At 42.8% G+C, this 22,354-nt stretch overlaps 1 long non-coding RNA gene across 16 annotated transcripts in view; it reads left to right on the top strand.

Moving 5' to 3' along the window:
* LOC112669791 (uncharacterized) overlaps nucleotides 1–22,354 on the top strand; it is a 113,867-nt gene that overhangs the window by 5,303 nt on the left and 86,210 nt on the right. The window contains exon 1 of one of the 16 annotated variants that reach the window (XR_007413560.1): nucleotides 2,651–2,999. The exons of 13 other annotated variants lie outside the window; for them this stretch is intronic. This is a non-coding gene — a long non-coding RNA (uncharacterized LOC112669791). Of the gene's footprint in view, nucleotides 1–2,650; nucleotides 3,000–4,575; nucleotides 4,728–22,354 lie in introns of those variants that run through there. 2 more of the 16 variants (XR_007413561.1, XR_007413557.1) reach the window with 2 other exon arrangements.

Genomic DNA, 22,354 nt, shown 5'->3' on the forward strand with positions numbered 1-22,354 from the left:
AAGTAAAAGAAACAAAATAATAATTCTGGGTAAAGCAACAAGTTAAATTGAAAACTGACATATAGAATCGTGTTAGGATTCTATAATGATTTGGAGGTGGAAACGATCAAACTGAGTATGAATTAAGATCCCAAGTGCTGGGCAAAGCTACAGACTTTTAATTGTTGGGGATGGTGAAATTGCTTTTGCCAAAAGAGAATGAAGAACATTACCTGGGTCAAACGTACAAAACACAAAATGGGTATTTACTCATTTGCTTCCGTTTGAGAATGGTAAGGTGCTTTGATACCTTAGCGGTGTAGAATCACATTTGCCATTACTATTTACAAATTAAAATGTTAAACATACAGCCCACACTGTGTGCCATATACAAAGGAAAGGGCTCTTCAACAGCAGCTTTTGGGTGGAAATGAGCGTTTGTCGTCTTGGCAGTGGATGAGTTATTTCTTGGTCTTGCGAAGTTTTTTTGAAGCCTGCGGATACCCCCCTACCCAGCCCAGTTCTTTGTACCACTTTGATAACTGATTTATCTGATCTGTAGGAAAGGAGCAAACACTTAGCTTTTTTTTTTTTTTAAGATGGGTTTGGAGGAGCAATTATAAATTCAGACAATAAATTCTCACCCTAAATAGTAAGAAGCTTCACTTCTGATGCTTGTAGGACTGCTTTAAACTACAGGCCATTTCGGATCGTGGAATCTAAATGAAAAAGGCACGATAAGTTGGTTATCGAGAGTATTCTTTTAAAACAACCCATTTCCAAGTGTTTGCCCACTCTAGCTGCGTGTATGCACCTGACAAGTCTGGTAATGAAAACTACCAATCGCTAGGGAAGCCGTAGCTGACACAATGTGATGGACTATTCTTGCCTGCCCCCCTCACCTCCCCACCCCAGCCCCCAACACAATGGTCTTCTTCGAATTTAAATTCACAGGGCTAGGTAACATAGAACCCAGCTGATTGACCGGAGTGATGATGATGATTTATTAACCAAAACATGTGGGTATGTCCTAGCTAGAAAAAATATTCCAAGGTCAACTTGGTGTGTGTGTGTGTGTGTGTGTGTGTGTGTGTGTGTGTGTATGTGCGCGCGCGCACACATGCACGCGTGCGCGTATGTATTTGTGTCTGTGTTTTAAAAAACAAAACCCAGAAATATTAACTCAGCCCTGCCAGAGGGCTGGTTGGATTTTTGATGCTTGTGGTTCTAACAGAATTGAACTCCCTTCTCCTTTGGAGACACACTATCCAAACCGTTCCCCATACGTTATACAAGCGTCTCCTTTCTGGCTTGGAACTGGGTAGTTTTGTAATGGATAAGAGTCATTGTGGCACACCAGAAAACAATTCTTGCACTTTAGTGTCTCTGTTTTTTTATTATTAGCTCTTTTCTTTTCTCTTTTCTTTTCTTTCTTTTTTTTTTTTTTTCTTTTGGCATTTGAACTCCGCTATTGTCTGGGTGCAGGCTGCAGCTTACCAGGCTGAAGGCTGCTCTTTCGGACATGTCCTCCAAATGGTGCTTCTATGAGGTGTCTCTTCTGTGAATGCTAAGTTTCTCACTCCTTGTCTGGCTCCCTCCTTAGGCCCACCCTGGACCCGTCAGCCACGGAGAGTCTTCAAGAAAGTGTGGCTATTTCGCTCACCTTTAAAATACATTACCAATTTTTATTGATATTTGATACTTCAACCACTACATGGTTTGCAGCAATATAATTTCAGCCCTCTATCTGGCAAGGAGACTTTGATAGGAGAACTAAGTGACCCTGCTCACCATAGCTTCTTGTCCTGGGGTTAGTCCCAAGTTGAAAGTTACATATCCCCTATTGCTTTGAAGGCTCCCCTTCTCTCAAATTTTCTGTAGGGAGACTGCTTACTCAATAAAGCCCAAGGGGAGGATCCCAGGCTTACAGTGATGCTTGGCAGACCTCACATCCTAATTTAGTATTATATCAGGGTGCAAAAATCCCCATAAGTCCTGGCACATATTGTCCAAATGGCCTAGGCTGTTCTCTTTATTTTTCCGCTCACATTGCAAAACAAACAAGTAAAACTTCACTTGGACAAACACTGATGATTGAAGTATCATAAGTTCAAAAACACTGCGACTTCACTGCAGAGGGCTGATAGGCGATTCCTTGCCAGGGTTATAAAGTCCGACTGGAACTTTCCCTAGAAAGTGGGTTTGCCTTGGGGCACACCAAACGCTCAAGGGCTCAATTCCACAGCCATGAGGTCTCGCACCCCCTGACCCCCCCATTTGTGGCTGTCAGAAACGACTTCTCCCGAATAGGTGGCGACTTGTGGGGGTCCCAGGGCCCAGATCCGCTTTCTTAGGCTGCATTTTATTTTATTTAGATCACAGTTTGCGTAATAAAATTAAGAGGATCCCATTACTCCTTTTCTCCCTAAGCACTGCCCTGGAAGGTCTTTCAAACTGTCGTTTGAACGCCCACAGCGGCTTTCAGAAGTCAAATTAGCATTGCTTTTCTATGGAAAAGAGAAATGGAAAGAGGTTTTTTTTTAAAAAAAAAAAAGGCAAAAGGGGAAGGAGAAAAGGTAAAAAGAGTCAGGTGGAGAGAAAGGCAGGGAGACTGGGGACGGAAGGGGACAAGAGGGAGAGAGGGGTGCGGGACAACGAAGAGGTGAACGCTGAGTCACCCTAGAAGGTCACTGGGTACACAAGAGCAAGTGGGAGCAGCCCAGGAAAGACAGGGTGCAAATCGCTCCCCACCTTCCAGGCCTCCTTCCCGCTCCGCCGCAGGAGCGAAGACTCGGAGCTCGGCGCGCCCGCCCGCCTTTGTCACCGGCTCGGTGCGCGGCCGCGGGCTCCCGCGGTGGGCTTTGTTCCGGCGGAGCAGGGCAGGACCCCTTCGCACCGCCGCATCCCCGCCCTCCCCGAGCTGGGGACGGTGGGGGTGGGGACGGGGCGTCAGGGAAGGGGACCGAAGGAGCAGCAGCGGGCGCCTCCGAGCCTGGGACTTCTTTCCTTCGCTTCTTTCCGTAATTGAGCTGTTGTTCTCCCTTCGGGAGGGGGCCAGGGCTGCGCGGGAGGAGGGAGAGCGGGAAAGGGGGCGCCTGTTCTCAACCCGAAGCCGGGGCGAGGTGCAGCTCTCCGTGCCTGCGTCCGCAGATTTGTCTGGTATGCATGGATGCATGGATGCATGGAAGCATGCATGTGTGCATGAGGAGAACCACTGAATTTGGTCCCACCTTCTAGGTTTCTAGCCGAGGTTTTGGCAGCTGCAGGGCACCTCAGGTCGGCGCCTGCTTATCTCCTAAGATCTGCTCTCGAGGTGCTTTGGGGCCGCGGGTGGGCGCTGTGGACGCGCCCTGGGTCCGGGGACTGCCCACGCAGAGCGCGCAGATCCCTGTGGCGGAGGCCTGTGGCGGGGGACAAAGAGGCAGACACTGGGAGCGAGGAGAGGGCAGGCGCGCACATGCACCCACGCGCGCACCCCACCGGGAGGCCCTCCCCATGAGCCCCCGCGCCTCGATGCCCAGGGCTTTGCGTCTGGAAAGTTCGCTCCTTGCAGAGCCCGCTCCCTTCTCTCACCATTGCATTTAGCAAACGGCATTTGAACGTGTGTCACCCTCTCCCCAGCCACCCCCAAAGGTGTGGGCAGATTGCAAGAGTTACTGCTCTGTTATTGTTTGTCAAACAGGCCCTTTCTCTTGGGAGAGGGGCGAGGGGCATGTGGCGGATCCCGGGCCAGGATTACATTAATCAAAGCATTATTTCCCTAGAGAAGTGGAGCACAAATGAGAGTAAATCCTAATAAAATTGGATCGCGAAGAAATGGTACGCTTTAAGTAATCTGTACTGCCTGATAAAAAAAAAAAAATCTCACATTTATAAGATGTGGGTCTTTAAAATAAAAAAATTCGCACACCTCTGGCCCTGGCTTGCCTGCTGGGTCCCCATCAGGACGGGGGACAGTCACTACCCAAAGCTCAGATGAAGTTCTGGAATGAGAAAGGGACGTAGATACTCTCAGAGTTCGAGGTTTCACCAAGTCAAGTTTACTCCAAAGGTACTTTTGATCCTGGGCGCCCCCGTGAGGTGTGTGTGGAGGCCCTGGGACGGATCAAACCCCCGTCGGTGGCCTGTGAGGACTCGAACTCTATACCTGGGGAGCGTGGCCCCTACTCTCCTCCCGCGATGCTGCAAGGTGGGCATGTCCCCGGGGGGCGGGGGCGCAGAGCCCCGCCGGGCGGGAAAGAGGGCATGGCCCGCGAGCTGGGGCGGGGGCAGGGGCAGGGGCAGGGGCAGGGGCAGGGGCAGGGGCAGGGGTGGGCGCGGCGCCGGCGGCAGGTTCCCGGGTCTCCGGGTCCCCCAGCGCTGGACCCGCCGCATCCGCGCTCGGCCAGGGGAAGGGGCGTGCATTTGAGGGTGGCTGCTGGGGAAGCCCAGGGCGCAGCTCGCCGGCCAGACTTCTGGCACTTTCGGGGCGGCCCAGCCAGGAAGCGAGGCTCGAACTTGATCCGCCTCCGTGCCCCGAGTAGCAGGAAACTTTGCGCCGCTTGGCGCGGCTGTGCGAGGAGAGAAAAGAAAGGCGCCCCCTCCCTACCCCAGAGCAAGGACTAAGTCGCGCCAAGCAAAGGGCCAGGTGGCGAGCTCCCCCTGCCAGCTCGTGGCCTCCCGCGGCCGCGGCGAGCGGAGGGCGGACAGAAGCCCCGCGGCCTCTCGCTGGTGATCGGCGCGCAAACCCCGGCCCCGGCCGGCGGCAGGTGAGCCCCGGCCCCGGGACTCCGCCCGACCGTTCCCGCCAGGCGCGGGGGAAGCCCGCTTCCGTCGGGGTGCTCCGGCCGGCCCCTCCTCTGCGCCGGGAGGCTCGCAGCGCCCCTCCGCCCCCAGCCCCGGGTGCCGAAGGCGCGGCGCCCCCTGCAGGCCAGCGCCGGGGCAGCCGGCGCGTCGCTCGCGGGGGCGCCCGGGCCGCGTGGGTTCTCCGCGCTGCCCACGGCCACGCCCACCCGCGCGCGCACCCGCGGCGCCAGCGCCTCCCCGGAGCGCCCGCTCCCTGCGGCGGAGGAGCGGCGCGGCGCGGCGCGGCGGGGCGGGAGGGGGGCGAGGGCGCGCAGGAGGCGCGGGGAGGGAGGCGGCCGGCGTCACCCCTCCGCGGCCTGCTCCCGCCCGCTCTCCGGTCCGCGCCCGGCCGCGCCTCGTAGGGGCCCCGTGGGCGCGGGAGCCCCGAGAACCGCGCGGTGCGCCGGCGGCGGCAGTGCCCGGCTGGGCCGCCTCACCCCCGGCGAGCGCGCCTGGAGGGGCGCCACCTGGGCGGCCCGGCGAGCGCAGCGGCTCGGAGCCGTGTGCGTGTGCGAGGGGGTGCGTGTGCGAGGGCGTGCGTGTGAGTGCGGGGTGCGCGCCGGGCAGGGCAGGGCAGGGCAGGGCAGGGGCGGTGCGGGAGGCTCCGGTGCAAGCGTGACCTCTTGAGCCTTGAGATCTACATCAGCAAGCCTGGAATTCACCCGCAACTCCCCCGCCCCGACACACACCCCGCCTTTACACGTGCGTCTCCTCCTCTTGCCTTGGTCCCGTCTGACTCCCCGAGAGACCCCTCCTGGGGTCCGGGGATACTCGAGGACGCCCGGACTCACGTGAGCGCGGGTCCGGAAAGGGACAGCGTTGGCTGAGCAGGGCCGCCAGAGCCCTTGCATCCATCCTCCAGCCTGCTCCCAACCCTGGAGTTCACTCACCGGGAAGCCACGTTTCACAGGGTTCTGTGTATCTGCTTCCTCTCTGTCTCGGCCTTAAAAACTGCTTGGAGGTGGTTTTTATTTTTGGACGTTTAGGAAGGAGGTAGCAATCAATTGAAAAGCGCGTTCTGGCGGTCTCCTTGGCGGACTTGTTGTGCTCCTGTTATGTGCCACTGTCCTCAGCCCCTTTGCAGTTTACTGGCTCCTTTCCAGTGATGGGCAATTTTTGGGGGGGAAGTTGAAGACACCCACACCTTTTCAGTTCTGAAATAATGGCTCTCCTTTCCTGCAGCCTGTGATTTCCATAATTTCATACAAAACAGGGCTGTCAGTTATCTCTCATTAGAGAAGAGAAGAGCAGACTAGCAGAAGAAAACTTGGGCCAGATGCACTCCCTCCTTCTGAAAACAACCAGTCCCATCCAGATTGTTCAGCTCTCAAAGGGAAGACAGGGCAGAGAGGATCCAGAAAAAGGCTAAATATTCTCTCCATTACTGAGAATATGAACCCAGTCGCCATACTGTATTTTAATAGCGTGAGATTCAGAGGACCCTAAAGAGAAACTTTGTAAATACTTTTGATTGTCCTCTTTTTGCCCTCATGTTTGCATCTGAGGATTTTCAGGATTTTGGAGATACCAGTTATATATATAATATATATATGTAATATATATAATATATATATGTAATATATATGTAAAATAATTTCTTGTAATTATTAATATTAGATGTTTTTACTATTAACCACGGTTCTAATTATAAGACCTTCTGTCCTGGAGAAGGGCTGTAAGTAAAATTTACAGATGCTCAACTCAATAGACCTAACCGGCTAGTGTCTTGATAGAATTTCCATCGCTCCTTATCACAGGATAATTTATAGACAGCTAAATTTTAATCAAGAACGTTCATGGTGAGATGTTAATGTTTAATGAGATGAGTTTTTGTTTTTGGAAAAATCAGAATTTAGCTCTTCTTTGAATTTTTTATCGAGCTGTTTGCCCATAGGCTTTTCTAAGAGAAGGGGAAGGTGCAGGGGAGGGTATCACTAATTTATTTAAAGCTCATGTTGACATACGATTATCCAACTAGCCTTTTGGAAAACAGTAAATATCTAAACCATGTCTATAAACACCCACCTTTGGGACTGTGAAAAAAAGGAAAACCTAATTACTTCCATAGAAAACAGCACTCAGTTAACAGTTAACTAAAATATTGTTTGGCAATCCTTAGAAGCTCCTCCTCCTCCTTCAGTATAGTACCCTTTGGTAATATACACATATTTATACATGATGTAAATATACATATGCACATGGGTAGATGTTTATGTACATAACATAACAACATATATACATACCCCAACTGAATACATTTGCATATAACATGTCCATGTGTAATATAGCAAACTTCTACGATTAACAATACATTCTACAACAGATAGTCTTAAAATAGCTGGGAGAGTGGGTAAACCGTATTCCCATTGAAAAAAAAGTTCAGAATTTATTTTGAAATCTGAATTGTGCTAACTGTAGATGACACCACGGAAATCAGTAAATAATACATGCATGGTATTAATATTTTAAGCACACTCCATTTAAAAGTACTGTGAACTTAAATAACTTGTTTTATGTAAAATAAAGAGGCATCGTACTTTAGAATGCATATTTCAAATATAAATATTCTATCTAAATTCAGGTATTTTTTTCCCTGCAAATTAAATACTGTTGTTTTAGAACAAAAATTACATTCTGGATGCAATGAAAAAGAGCATTCGTTTATTTTTCCATCCTACTGTAAGGAAAACATTTTTTAAGTATTTTAATTTTATGGGCCTTTTTATTATCAAAAGCCTTTCAGTAGTCTAGTGATAACTCAGAGTGTAAACAGGAAATTTGAAGCATATATTTATACTTGAAATGATTTGTATAACATGGGATGACATGTTACCTATTTGCTTCTTGCTTGATAATATTCTGAACCTTGGCATTTTCAAAAGTTTTTTTGGAGGTGTGTGTGTTTTTCTGCTTAAAATAAGAATTACAGTTAAAATGACTACATTGGCAAGAATCCAAATACACTTTTGTGCGGAGCAAATGTAAAGAAATGTGATGCCCGAATGTTATGCTTTAAAAGCTATTTGTCCTAGTTAATAAAGGAATCAAAATGGTAAAGTTTTGAAACTTTCTTGCAGACCACGATAGGAGGAGCTTTCTCACATAATGAGAGTTGCTTTTACTGATATTATAAAATATTATTTTGGTTTTTCTATGTTTATTTAAATGTGTATTTCTTTACTGAAAAACATTGATGGTGGTGTTCCCATGTGTAATTTGTTATTACGTATTTATTTCAGAGAGAGTATTTCAAAGACTGGTAACTCATCAGTGGTATCTAAATATTAGTGGTGAGCTTGTGAAAACAAAAAATCAGTTTAGCAAGCTGCTTTGCCAGGTTTGTTTCTTAATCTCTTTATTAAAAAGTTTCCAGTTAAAATGATGGAAATACCACAAGTGAAAATTTTTAAAAAGGAATATTGGTTGGGAAGAGGCAAAAACATTTTACTCTAGATGGGGTTTTGAATCAACTGCAAAAATAAGTTAGTCTTTTATTTTAGAAAGTTTTCTGTGTGATGGTGTGGCGTGATATAAGTAGACACAGGCTACATAGTGATTTTAAAATGCGCAACATTCATTCAAAAATTTGGACCAAGAGTCATTCACTACCAAAATGTAAAAGAATCTTTTCTGTCGACTTAATTAATGAAGTGGGTAAAGGACTATTTTAGTAGGCTCAAGTTACACATATAGAAAGATTTGTAAGAATAAATACTTTGGCATTCTGTGGCCTAACAGCAGACAGAACTATAATATAGCAAATAAAACTCCCCAGAATGTAGGCATCCAAGATTCAATTTTATTAAAAAATTTGGCAGTTAAAGAAAAGAAGGAAAAATGCTTATTACATCGGGGCAACTATAAAATGTTGACAGATCTCAAGTTTCATATCCAACGAGGCTCTTAGGAAACAGCCAGGATGTTGGTGGACTACAAGTTGTTCAGTCGAACCATTTTCCCCAGCAAATCACCTTTTCAGTGCCCTCAAATTTAAACTCTACTTCACAGACTAATCATTTTCTCTCTCTCCGTCCCCCTTTCCCTCTCTCTTTCCCCTTCTCAAGCCTGCAAGCCTTTGGGTGAAGCTAATTCAGTAAAGGTTCAGAGAGACACCCGAGAGGAATTTCAGGTAGTCAGCCTCAGTGTTTAGACGTTACCAGTGACACACAGCGAGGGGAGATGTATTCCTGCTCCCTCAAAACATTTATTTATTTTTTTTCCTCCTCCAACTACCAGCGTCTTTTCAAGAGAGAACCAGGCGAGGTCTACCGAAGGCAAAATAAATCAGAGAGTTGAATTAATTATCTAGAGAATTCAGGCTGCCCTCCCTTCTGCCTAGCTAGTAAGAAAAAAAAGAGAAGACATAGCGAAATTTCAGCAATCTAGATTGGCTATCTGTAGTGATTAAATTTGTGAGATCGCAGCTAATGCTGTGAGATACTGCTTGCTGCTTCATCCTACCAATGTAACGAGAGATGCAGTGCACACCTGAACGGATCTCTGGTTGAGATACTTACCGGATTTAAATAAAAATTGTTGGGGGGGCGGACTTGCCAGGTTTGGCTGAGTACATTGATTGGATAATTGTTCACCTTTCTACTTAGCCCCATGAGAGGAACCACACACACATATTATAAGATACTTTAAATTAATGTTAAATAGTCCAACTGGGATCGCTAAAGTTATTTACATCTAGCAATGGATTAAAATGTTAGCATTATACATGTAATGAACTAGAATCTTAGTCTCCTCGTCTGCTCTGACTTGGAAACATTTGCTGAACGCATTTGCAAAGGTCTTGAAGGGAGGGCAATTTTCTCGGTGTCATTTGAAAGGTGGTCCCCTTTTACTTTCTTACTTTTTCGAGGGGAGATGGGGGACAAAAATCGAAAAAATACGACAGGGCAATGTTATGTATTGGTAATGTAGGTGGTAATTAGGTCCACAGACTATTTTAAAGTAGTCTTTGGTCGAGTAGGTTAAGATGGAGATGGATTTGGGTTTAATCTAAAGAACATTAATAAACATTAATTACTGGTAATTTAAGAAAAGATATCTGGTTGCAAATATGATTTTAAAAATAGCACCTAAGAATCTCTATTAATTAGCTTTGCTGTCTCAAAAATTTCTGGAAAATTATGTCACTACATTTTGCATTCATGTAATTAAACACACTGAAGTATTGTTCTAACACATGAGGCATGAATACTCCAAGAACAAATAAAAAATGTAGGCTAGAAAATAGTAAAATGTTGCTGATTTCATATTTGGTATATGGAAGGGAGTGGGAGGGAGGGAGTGGCCAGGTAAATATTATGGGCTAATAATGCTTTATATTTATTCTTAAAGTTTTATTACCCTGACTGAAATGATACTCTTTGTTTTACTCTTAGAAAAGTGAGATCATCTTTTGAAATTTTTTAATGATTCCTATTTCTAATTCACATAAAAAGAGGGAAACAATAGCTTTCATGTTTGCTTGCATGGAAATTAAGCATATAGAAAGATTTAGCAAGTAAATGAATGATGTTTAATAGCTGGGCAGTTAGACCTAAGATTGTACTTTTGTTGTTTACAGCTATTAATCATCCTACCCTATTTTGTTCCCTTGAGCCTCCAAGAACTTACATAATGTGAAATTATTACAGAATCACTAATTATTCCTCACCTCAGACCCTTTTCAATAAAATGATGCTATCCGCTAAAGACTTATGGCAAAACAGGATGATGAACTTATTATTAGGGAGCTCTCCTGTCATAAGAATTTACAAGATTTTTTTAGAAATAATACCTGTAGGGACATGTATTTTGCTTCTTTCCTTTCTCATTTAAGAGTTAGGGCCCAATGCTCCATGTTGGCCGTTGATCACGGTGGAGGCTGTTGCGAGGTAGGCATGTAATTTCTTTATCTTTCACCTGCAAATTACACACATTATTTTGCAGCTCAAAATAAGCATTCCCAATGAGTTGCATTCAGTAAATGTCTTTCACGGCATTAGTACAGAACTGAGGTACAAAAGAATATTAATCTAATACATTCCAAAATTCAAATACTTGTGATTAATAAGCATTATTATCTATAAATAAGGCCCTAATGATACTTTGGCAGTGTTGTAAACACAAGAATCAGAGGCAATTATTGTCATTATTGTTCAGCAAGTACTTCCCATGAATACCAAATGGGTTTTGCTGTCCAGCTACTTGGCAAGAAAGGTTCCTATAAAGAAACAGATGTTGGCCAATCAGGACTGGCTACTATTAACGGCCCTTAGACCAAAATGCAGAGTCCTTAAAGAAAGGAGAAAAAAACCCCCAAAACCTCATGACATCAAAACTGTTTTGTCATGGTTTTATAAAAAATACACTTCTATAATAAATATAAAAGCATCTTGAAAAATAATGCTGTTTTCCAAAACTGACTTTGGTGAATTGGATACATTAGCAGCCATTGTGCTAGCCGGAAGTAGAGGTCTCATTTGGGAGGCCCTAGACCCAGGGTGATGAGGCGCCCTTGAAGTAAAATCAGTGGACAACAAAAAATAAATTGCAACAACATGAATAACCCTTCAAAGAGCACAGGCAAGGCCATGTTTCTCTTATTCCCCTTCCTCAGGTTACACTGAGCCCATTCTCTCACTCTTCTGTTAAACAGGACCAGCTCAGCAGGCCTAGCTCCAACAGCTTGTGTGTGTGTGTGTGTGTGTGTGTGTGTGTGTGTGTGTGTGTGTTGGGTGGGGTGGGGAGGCTGCCTTGGTACGGCACATTTCTCATGCTCACAGAGAAGTCCACACAAGCCCCTTGCCATCCATTCTCTCTGCACTCTGGGTCTTATAAGCCAACACAGGACAGCCTTGGCTCTGCCAAGGAGTTGATTTTAGCTTGCAGTCAATGGCACCCGGTAACAGCTAGATTCGTTTTTGTGGAGATGAAAAGAGGATTCTATGTACGTTTTCCCAAGGTACCTTAAACATTAGGCAATATTGATTTATTGTCTATTTTAAAGTTTTCCTGTGCCAAGCCTTACGTGGTAGAGATGTGATAGGTCTGTGTGGCGGGCGTTGAGAAAGCATTGACTTGGCTCCCCTGCGACGCTGGAGAAACTTTGAGAAGGGTGGGATGGCGAAGGGGTAGGTGATTTTGCAACGTGTTTGTCAACCATCCTCTTCAGCTCTTAGTTTGAGTGTGAGCTTATTGTTTGTGGAGAATACGTGATGGGATGGGATGCTAACCCACTGGAGGGGAGAGAGAGTGTTTTGTACGGACCCTCTTCTTCCCCAAGCCCCCAACAGATGCCTCTTTATCATCACTTCTAGTTTGATGGGATCTTCCCTTTTTTGCCCTCAGGAAACTGAAACAAGGGATTCCACTGTCCTCACAATGAACTGGATGGGGAACCAGGGAAGGTGTCAACCTGAGATTTTCCTCTGGCTCCTACAGAGAATGTTCTTGCCACCCTAAGTCCCCTTAGCCTGGACCTTTGTCGTGAGAACAAGGTCGCCATGTCCAGGGATGCAAGTGGCTGGACTCCAGAGCCGTTGCTGACAGGAGGCCCTGGGCACTGAGTCCTCTCTTCTATTTTCAACTCCTCTAAATGGGCTGGAGGGAGAATGATCCACCAGAATTCAGCAGCCTGTGCTCACTCTTTGAATGAGCAGCAATAATAATAATGACCCAATTTTACTAAGGACTTAACACAAGCCCAATGTGTGTTGTCCTACTTACGCGTCTAAGTGCCTGTTTGTATTCAGGTTTGACAGAGGAGCTGAGGGGGGCATGGAGGGGGGCTAGATCACCTGCCCAAGGTCACGTGCTGATAGTACCCGGTTTGGGTCCTGTCTCTTAGAGACAGAGTGTTTTTAACAGCAGTGCTTTACTGCTTTCCAAATTCTGGGGGACCTTGCTGCTTTGTCCCCTTTTTGGAGCTCCCCAGATGTCCCTGCTGGCAGAGCGTTCCTGTGACATTTTTGAGTGCAACTTACCACCCCCACTCCTGCCCCGCAGGCTCATATCAAAACAAGGCTGGTGAAGGCTCTTAAGGTTTCCTAACACAGCATGGGACACTCAACCACATCTCCCAGTCCTGTGTCGTATGGGAACAGAGTAAGGCTCAGCCTGTTAACCTGGGATGATGATCCCAATGTGGTTTGGATTGTCCATTTACACCGAAGTATAGCTAGTTATGATGAGGGTCTCAGAAAGTGCGTGTGTGTCTGCTATAAATTCCTGCGCTGGATATACATGGAGTGGTGTATCAGCTTCTCTGTGTATGAACACCCTAGGGAAGAAAACCTGCTGATGGGAGGCCTGTACCCAAACACGATGCTGCCTATGACTCTGGAGACTGTCTCTGCTTCCAGGCTGATGGAAGAGCCCATTGGGCTGTTTTGGCTTGTCTGTTCCTCACTGTGCACAGCTTACCAACACCTTCGTGGGGACAGGGTGGATGCCTCGCTGCCCCAGGCAGAGCCCCTGCCTTAAGCCTCCTCACTGGTCTTGGCATCGTTTGGGAGACAGTGGAACTGTTGCAGATGAGCCCAGGATAAATTGGGGCTGGGCGGGGGAGCGGTGCTGGACTGTGTGCCCCTCAAGGCAGTGCTGTGAATCTGGGCATTGATCCTCATAACACTGACCAGGGAGCAGGGTGTGCAGATGCTGGTTCCTGGCAGGAGGGAAATGCATGCTTTGGTACGGGGTCGAAGAGGAAGACCCGTCAGCTGTGGAACTTTGAGAAGCACCCGTGCTCTCCTCACAGCAACAGTGACATAAAAGGTTGAAAAAAAAAAACCCTCTATAATGATTTCGTCCTAAATGAAATCCTCATTGCTGCCACTGGCCCCCAAAGGGCAAAATGCTATCTCTAAAGGTCAGAGTGAAAAGGTTACTTGGCTGTTGGAAAATGACTTTCACCAATTAATTAATTATCTATTAGTTAGTTAATATTCTGCCTCATTCTCAGAAAGAGTTTGACGCAATTTGTAAAAATACAGGGCAGGTGGAAACTAAGGTCAGAAAAGTGAGCTGGGACAAAGTCCGCACAAACTAACGTATACCCTCTAATTCTGTGCTCCGCTTAGAGATGCTTGAAAGTCACATAAAATGACACGAGCTAGAGGTAGGGCTTGCTTTCTCCATAGCAAAAAAAGAAAAAATAAATAAAGAAAAAAAGAAAAAGAAAAAGCGCATTTTACAATAAGCTATCAATCTATGTTAACTTTTATTTGAAAAGATACTGCTTTCAAGATCAACTATCAATTACATATGACTAGAATATATTTCCTAAACATCTTTGCTGTGTTTAACCTCAAAGACAGTGTTTTGGGAGGAATTTACGACGATCGCTTTTGTGTTCAAAAACAAAAAAGCGAATCTTGAGTCCATTCGAAATTTATATTGGAGAAATAGCATTATGATACTCCTCTGGCAACTTCTGATGTTAGCAATTGGCATCTTCTTTCCTGTATTTACTTCCCATAAGATAATGTGACAGTTTGCAAAATACAGATCATGTCTGCTTCTTCCCAGTGAATTCCAGGGAATCAATGAATGAGATATGTTTTACTGTTTCTTCTGGTTTTTTGTTTTGTTTTAGTTTGTTTTATTTATTTATTTATTTTTGTTTAGGTGGTCAAGAGGCAGATAGTAAAAAGAGCTCAGCAAAGTTCCTTAGATTTTGGAGTATCTAAATTCATGTACTAAGCCACAACTAGTTTAGCGATTTGGTTGCCTCACGTAACTCCTTTGCTCTCTGATTTCTCATCTGTTAAACCAGGGTAAGGGATTTAGTTGGTCTTTACTCGCCTTCTCTAGTCATAAAATTCTGTTGTTTTGAATTTTCTGTCATCTAGAGAATCTATTAATGTAAGCGTGATTTTTAAATATCTAGTTATATTTCAATTGCTATAGAACTTGCATGTAAAGAAGAATACAGGGCATTCTATTATGTGGTGTAAATCAATAAAATGAAAATGTATCCATTGACAACGTTTGTATTTTCACCTATTACAGAGCTGTGCCATCTCTTTGAATACAATACACTTTTATGCCCCATTAAAGCATGCTTGACATAGCTTTCAACTACTTGCAAATGCTGAGAAGTTGAAAAACATAACATTTACAAAAGATACATCTGGTGCATATTTATATGACTTGGAATAAGGAATCATTTAAATACTGCTGAGCCATCTCCATATTAGGAGAAAAGATATTCCATGTCCATATGTGAAATCGGTAGTAAAATACATGTAGGTTTAAATTTCTCTTACGCTTTTTTTTTTTTTTTTTTTTTTTTTACTTGACACGTGTTAAAAATAGGGCTTAATTCATCTATTTGAGTTGCTGGAATTGCTTTTCCCTTGAATTTACAGATCACATCATTGAATCTAGTTTATATTCCAGAGAAGATGAGTTTTGAAAGGGGTTAAAAGTAGCACTTTCTACTTAGAAAAGTTGCTTCTTCAGGGGCAGAAATTCTTAATTTGGGAACCATGGACAAGTTCAACATCCAGAGATAAGCTTCAGGGCTCTCTCAACCTCCTGAATTTATTTGCAAATATTTGTGTGTGTGTGTAGATGCATATGATTTTTTTTTTTTTCCTGGTAAAAGTCTAATTCAAAATAGTATCTTAAAGAAGTCTATGATCCTGGTGTAGGGGAAAGACTTGAACTCATAAGGAATACTTGAGGTTACCTCTTACTAGTTGTTTAACCTACCGTCTGTAGCCACCTGTCTTCTGTAGGTCTTATCTGTAAAATAAAAGAGTTGCACTAGATAATCTCGGATGCCCTTTTTGGCACTCAGCACCCACATTCTGTAGTTCTAAGTGGGAGAGTTACCTCCATCCACCTAAATACTTAAGCTCTAATGCCATCAGCATTTCTTCTACCCTGTGCACTTATTTTTAGATTGTTACTGTGGAGTTTCTGGGTGGAGTAAAGGTGAGTTATGCTGAATAGTATGCAGGGCCGCATACATATCAAGTTGGGAAAAAAGAACACCTAGATTGTACAGCTTTTCTGGAATGCCATGTGGTACAGCATATGAAATATAACTTGTACCCTCCAGCTCACACACACTTTAATTAATGTTATGGGCTGTGCTTTAAACGGAGAGAAGTGCGAAAATCAAGGTTAAGGACGCTCTGTTCTTTACTATGTAGAAGGAAAAAAGAGACAGCTATGTAAATTAAGGATTGCATATCTCCTTGTCAATTTCTTATCTGTTGTCAGTTTGAATGATTTCTAAATCAGAAGAATGCTGAAGATCTATTTTCCCATCAATTTTGAGCCTAAGGAATTTGGAGCTGGAGTTCTGAGCCAGGAAACAGTCCTGTTTTGAATTCAGAGGCTCTACTGCTAAGCACAGATGCCAGGCTGATGATAAATTCCAAAAGGTTCAGCTTGATATTTCAACCCCAGAGGTCAGAGAGGATTCTTGGAGTGGGCAAAGGGAGAATAGCAAATGTGGAAGGGAATCTGTAGTTGTAGCCCTTGGGAGAATATCACCTCAGCCAGCTTTGGGGACGTGGCTGGTGAGGAGAGACCCACCTTTCCTAAGTGCAAGGCTGTAGTGGGCCACTGCTGGCCTCAGGCTAGAAGGCATCTCTACATTTTTATATATTTGACTTGGTGCATCTCCAACATCTAGAAAGCTTTCAAAATTTTTCACTTTACAGTTAGTTATTATGGTGTTACATAGACCAAACCTCCAAAGCTGATGTGGTCTATTGTGCAAAATTTCTTAATTTGAGAGGTATTGATTGGACAAATCCTCTCACATTATTATTTTGTTGAGCCCTTAAGATCAGGCGTGTCAGCGTGGCAGCTGTATGTGTAGACTAACTCCACAGGCACACCATGAACCGGATTCTAATCTCAGAGGCAAACACTCACTCCAGCCTTTTTTTCCTCGTCTCTTTCCTCAGATATTTTTCTCTATCGCCGATCTATTAAAACTCTTTCAGTATAACAAGGAGCAATATAACTTTTCCTGAGTTCAAAGCCTTACGGGAACTGTTTTTCTGGGAGGAAGGCCTGAAAGGGCCTGGGAGAACCGAGATGTCTGCTGTCATGAACTTCATATGAAGTATGATTTAGGTCATATACATTATGATGTATCCTGATGACACTAGGAAACCGGACATTTAGTTATTATTAATTTGTAGTTCTCCTGGTTGACAGAACTTTTCACGACCAGTTGAAATGACAAAAAAAAAGATGTGATGAAGGATTGAAATATCACAGACCAAATTTTGTCGGGGAAGGAAACAAAAATATGTTGTTTTTCTAACGGACCATAACTCTAATGCTCCAAGCATTGTCAAAACCAGAAATACATCCTGCACTGAATGTTTCCTTAAGCAATTAAGTTATTGATCTGCCTCTTATGGTTATTTACCTTGGTGGAAAGATGCATTGACTCAACCTGAGTACCAGGCAACCCTGCAAGGTGGGAGGGAGGTCAGAGTAAATTTGGCTAATGATGTTGTGTTTTCATCTTTGGAAGGAAGGGAAATAAAAGAGTGATGCTTACTACTGATGCCAGTTTGTCTCCACTGGAAGAGATCTGAATGACTGAAGCTGTCTTGACCAAAAGCTCTGTATTCTCTCCTCTCTGCTTGTCCCCAGCCCTGTCCCCAGCCTGGTACAGCAACTCTGTGTTTTAGTAAATGACACTTGAGCTCTCAACCTAGGACTCTTATCCCGGGAGCCTCTTTGAGCATATCGGTAAAGCAACCACAATAAAATCGAACGACATGCTTTTGGTAATATTAGCTGGTTTAGGTTTAACTGTAACTCATTCAATCAGTAAAATACCTGTTTATTCGTGTGCATAGACACAGGGTAAATAGTATTTTACTTCAGTGTCATAAGGACCTTGGGAGATGAAGTGTGTCCACAGCACCTTACGAAAAGCTGCTTTACAGGTCAAAAGTATCCTTACCTTCACAGTGACTCGGTGTCACTGTGCAGTGGGAGGTCATAAGACATCCCATGAAATGGAAAGTGACAGAGAAGCAAACAGAAAAAAAGATCTCTGGCACTCTTTTGCCACAAACTTTTTCAAGTCCGTTCCCTGTATGTGTGTATGTAATTAACATACATTATTTTGATTTGGAAACACCATTGGTTTATCACGATTTTTTTTATTGGATAGTATTATTCAGGGGGATGTAATTCCATCTTGGAGAGGTTATGATTTGCAAAGGTGAGACTTGAAATCCTTCGACTCGGATTTCATAGATTGGTGTCCACCTAGAGAATATTTTCTTATGTCTCTTGAACTTTATATTCATTTAATTAATTGATGACATGGCTCACAGGGCAGTTTTTTTCCTCATCTCCCCCTCCAGTTTTATTGGGAAGTAATTGACACGCATCTGTGTCTAAGTTTAAGGCATACAGCATGACGCTTTGATTTAGGTACATGGTAAAATGACTATCACAATCGCTTCAGCTAACATCCATTTTCTCATATAGATACAATAAAAAGGAAAAAAGAAGGGAAAAGGGAAAACGTGTTTTTTCTCTTCGTGCTGAGAACTCTTAGGATCTACTCTCTTACCTTTCTTACACATCATACAGCAGTGTTAGCTGTAGTCACCTTGTTGTGCATTCCATCCTTAGTACTTATTTGTCTTATAACTGGAAGTCTGCCTTTGACCACCTCATCTGATCCCTGCGCCCCCCCACCAGCCTCCAGTAACCACCAGTAGGATCTTTTTTTCTATGAGTGCTTTTCTTCCCCCTTTTAGATTCCACAGGTAAGGGAGATTGTAGAGTATTTGTCATTCTCTGCCTGACGTCCTTCACTTAGCATAATGCCCTCAGGATCCATTCACGTTGTCACAAGTGGTAGGATTTCCTCAATTTTTTTTAAGTCTGAATAATATTTCATTGTGTCTATATCCCAGAATTTCTTTATGCATTGTTGTTTCCATGTCTGAACTATTGTACATAATGCTGCTATGAGCATGGTGTGTGTGGGGGTGCAGATATCTTTTTGAGTTAGCATTCTTGTTTCCTTTGGGTGTATTCTCAGAAGTAGAATTGCTGGATCATATGGTAGTTCTGTTTTTAATTTTCTGAGGATGCTCCATACTGTTTCCCAGAGTGGCTGCACCAATTTACAATCATACCAGCAGTGTACAGAGGTTCCCTTTGTTCCACATCAATGCTAGCATTTGTTATCTTTTGTCTTTTAGATGATGGCCATTCTAATAAGCATGAGGTGATATCTCCTTGTGGTTTTAATTTGCATTTCCCTAATGACAATTAGGGAAATGCTCAAAATATTGAGCATTTTTTGTGCACTTGTTGGCCTTTTATATTTCTTTGGAGAAATGTCTATTCAGATCCTCTGCCCATTAAAAAAATTTTTTTTGTTTGCTTGGTTTTGTTGAGTTGTATGAGTTCTTTATATATTGTGGATATTAACCCTTTATCAGATATATGGTTTATCAATGTTTTTTCCCCCACTCCATAGGTTGTCGTTTCACTTTGTTATGGCCTCTTTTGCTGTGCAGAAGCTTTTTAATTTGATGTAGTCCCGCTTGTTTATTTTTGATTTTGTTGCTTGTGCTTTTGGTGTCATATGCCAAAAACCCTTGCCAAGACCCATGTCAAGGAGCTTTGTTCCTATGTTTTCTGTTAGGAACCTCATGGTTTCAGATCTTACATTTTATGTTTTTAACTTATTTTGAATAAATTTTTGTGGGTGACATAAAATATGGGTCCAGTTTCAGGACATGTGAATATCCACTCTCTGGCACCATTTATTGAAGAGACTGCCTTTTTCCAATGGACTATTCTTGGCCCTTTTGTCAAATTTTAGTTGACTGTATATGTTTGGGTTTATTTCTGGGCTCTCTAATCTATTCTACTGGTCTACTTCGTTTTTGTGATAGTACCCTACTGTTTTGATGACTATAGTTCTAAAGTATAGCTTGAAATTAGGTAGTATTATCCCCCCTACTTTGTTCTTCTTTCTCAGAATTTTGTTGTTGTTGCTACCTGGGATCTTTCATGGTTCCATACAAATTTAATTTAATTTAATTTAATTAATTTTTTAAAGATTTTATTTATTTATTCATGATAGACATAGAAAGAGAGAGAGAGAGGGGTAGAGACACAGGCAGAGGGAGAAGCAGGCTCCATGCAGGGAGCCCAATATGGGACTCGATCCCGGGTCTCCAGGATCATGCCCTGGGCCAAAGGCAGGCACTGAACCACTGAGCTACCCAGGGATCCCCCTCCATACAAATTTTAGGAGTGTTTTTTTCTACTTATGTAAAAGATGCCTTTGTAATCTTGATAGAGATCACATTGGATCTATAGATAGCTTTTGGTAGTATTGACGTTGTAACAATATTAATTCTTCCAATCTGTGAATACAGGATACCTTTTTATTTATTCGTGTCTTTGATTTCTTTCATCAATGTCTGACAGTTTTCAGAGTAGAGATATTTTACCTCCCCAGTGAAACTTACTGTGGAATATATTATTGTTTTCAATGTTATTGTTAATGGAATTGATTTCCTTATTTCTCTCCCGGAAAATTCATTGCCAGTGTATAGAAATGCTACAGATTTTTGTATGTTAATTTTATATCCTGTAACTTTACTGAATTCACTGACTAGATCTAACAGTTTTTTGGTTGACTCAAGATTTTCTATATATAAAATTATGTCATCTGTAAATACAGACACTTTTGCTCCTTTGATACCTTTTATTTCTTTTTCTTGCCAAAGTGCTCTAGGCACTTGAACACGAGTAGAGGGAGTGGGTACTCTTGTATTGTTTCACATCTTAGAGGAAAAGCTCTCAACATTTTACGTTGTGTATGATGTTAGCTGTGGGCTTGTCATATGTGGCCTTTAGTATAATGAGAGATATTTCTATTATACCTAATTAAGAGTTTTTATCATGAATGGATGTTGAATTTTGTCAAATGCTTTTTTTTTGCATCTATTCAGATGATCATATGATTCTTTTCTTTCATTTTATAAATGTGATGAGTTGCATTAATTGATTTGTGTATGTTGAACCATTCCTGCATCCTAGAGGTAAATCCTACTTGACCATGGTGAAGGTGCTGCTAAATTCGGTTTCCTAGTATTTTACTGAGAATTTTGCATTTGTATTCACCAGGGATATTGGCCTGTCATTTTCTTTTGTAGTTGTATCCTTTTCTGGTTTTGGAATTATGATCATACTGGCCTCATAAAATGAGTTTGGGAGTGTTCTCTCCTTTTTGAAATTTTTGGAAAAGGCTGACAAATATTGATGTTAATTCTTCTTTAAATGCTTGGTATAAATCACCAGTGAAGCCATCTAGTCCTGGACTTTTTGTTGAGAGATTTTTTATTACTGATTCACTCTCATTACTAGTAATTGATCCGTTCAGATTTCCTATTTCTTCTGATTCAGTCTTGGTAAGTTGTATGTTCCTAAGAGTTTTTCTATTTCTTTTAGGTTGTTTGGTTTGCTGGCATATAGTTGTTCATAGCAGCCTCTTATGATCCTTTGAATTTCTGAGCTATCATTTATAATGCCTCCTTTTTCATTTATGATTTTGTTGATTTGGGTCTTTTCTCTCTTCTTCTTGGTTAGTCTAGCTAAGGACTTGCCAATTTTGTTTATCTTTTCAAAGAACAGAGTCTTAGTTCATTAATCTTTTGTACTGTTTTTCGGTTCTCTATTTTATTTATTCCTGCTATAATCGTTATTATTTCCTGTCTTTTGCTAACTTTGGGCTGAGTTTGTTTTTCTTTTTCTAGTTTCTTAAGACAGAGAGTTAGGTTAATTTGGGATCTTTTTATTTTTATTTTTAAAGATTTTATGTGTTTATTAATGAGAGACACACACAGAGAGAGAAAGGCAGAGACACAGGCAGAGGGAGAAGCAGGCTCCATGCAGGGAGCCCGATGAAGGACTCAAATCTGGGAATCTGGGATCACACCTGAGCCAAAGGCAGGCGCTCAACCACTGAGCCACTCAGGCGTCCCTATTTGGGATCTTTCTTGTTTCTTAGTGTAGGTGTTTATTGCTATGAACTTCCCTCTTAGAACTGCTTTTGCTATATCCCACAAGTTCTGACATGTGCTTCCATTTTCATTTGCCTCAAGAAACTTTTTTTATTTCCCCTTTAATTCTTTTTTGGCCCATTGGTTGATCAGGAGAGTGTTGTTTAGTGTTCATGTGCTCATGAATTTTTTAGTTCTCTTCTTGTTCTTGGTTTCTAGTTTTATGCCATTGTGGTCAGAGGAGATGCTTCATATGATTTCAGTCTTCTTGCTTTTGCTAAGATTTGTTTTTTGGCCTAACGCATGGTCTGTCATAGAAAATGTTCCATATAAGGTTGAGAAGAATGTGTATTGTGCTATTGTTGAATAAAATGTTCTATATATGTCCATTCGGTCCATTTGTTTTGTATTATTATTCAAATCCTCTGTTTTATTATTGATTCTCGGTCTCGATGATCTATTATTCAGAGTGGGCTATTAAAGTTTCTAAATGTTACTGTATTACTATTTATTTCTACTTTTAATTCTGT

Source organism: Canis lupus, chromosome 10 (genome assembly GCF_003254725.2).
Source record: "Canis lupus dingo isolate Sandy chromosome 10, ASM325472v2, whole genome shotgun sequence".
Lineage (NCBI taxonomy): Eukaryota > Metazoa > Chordata > Mammalia > Carnivora > Canidae > Canis > Canis lupus.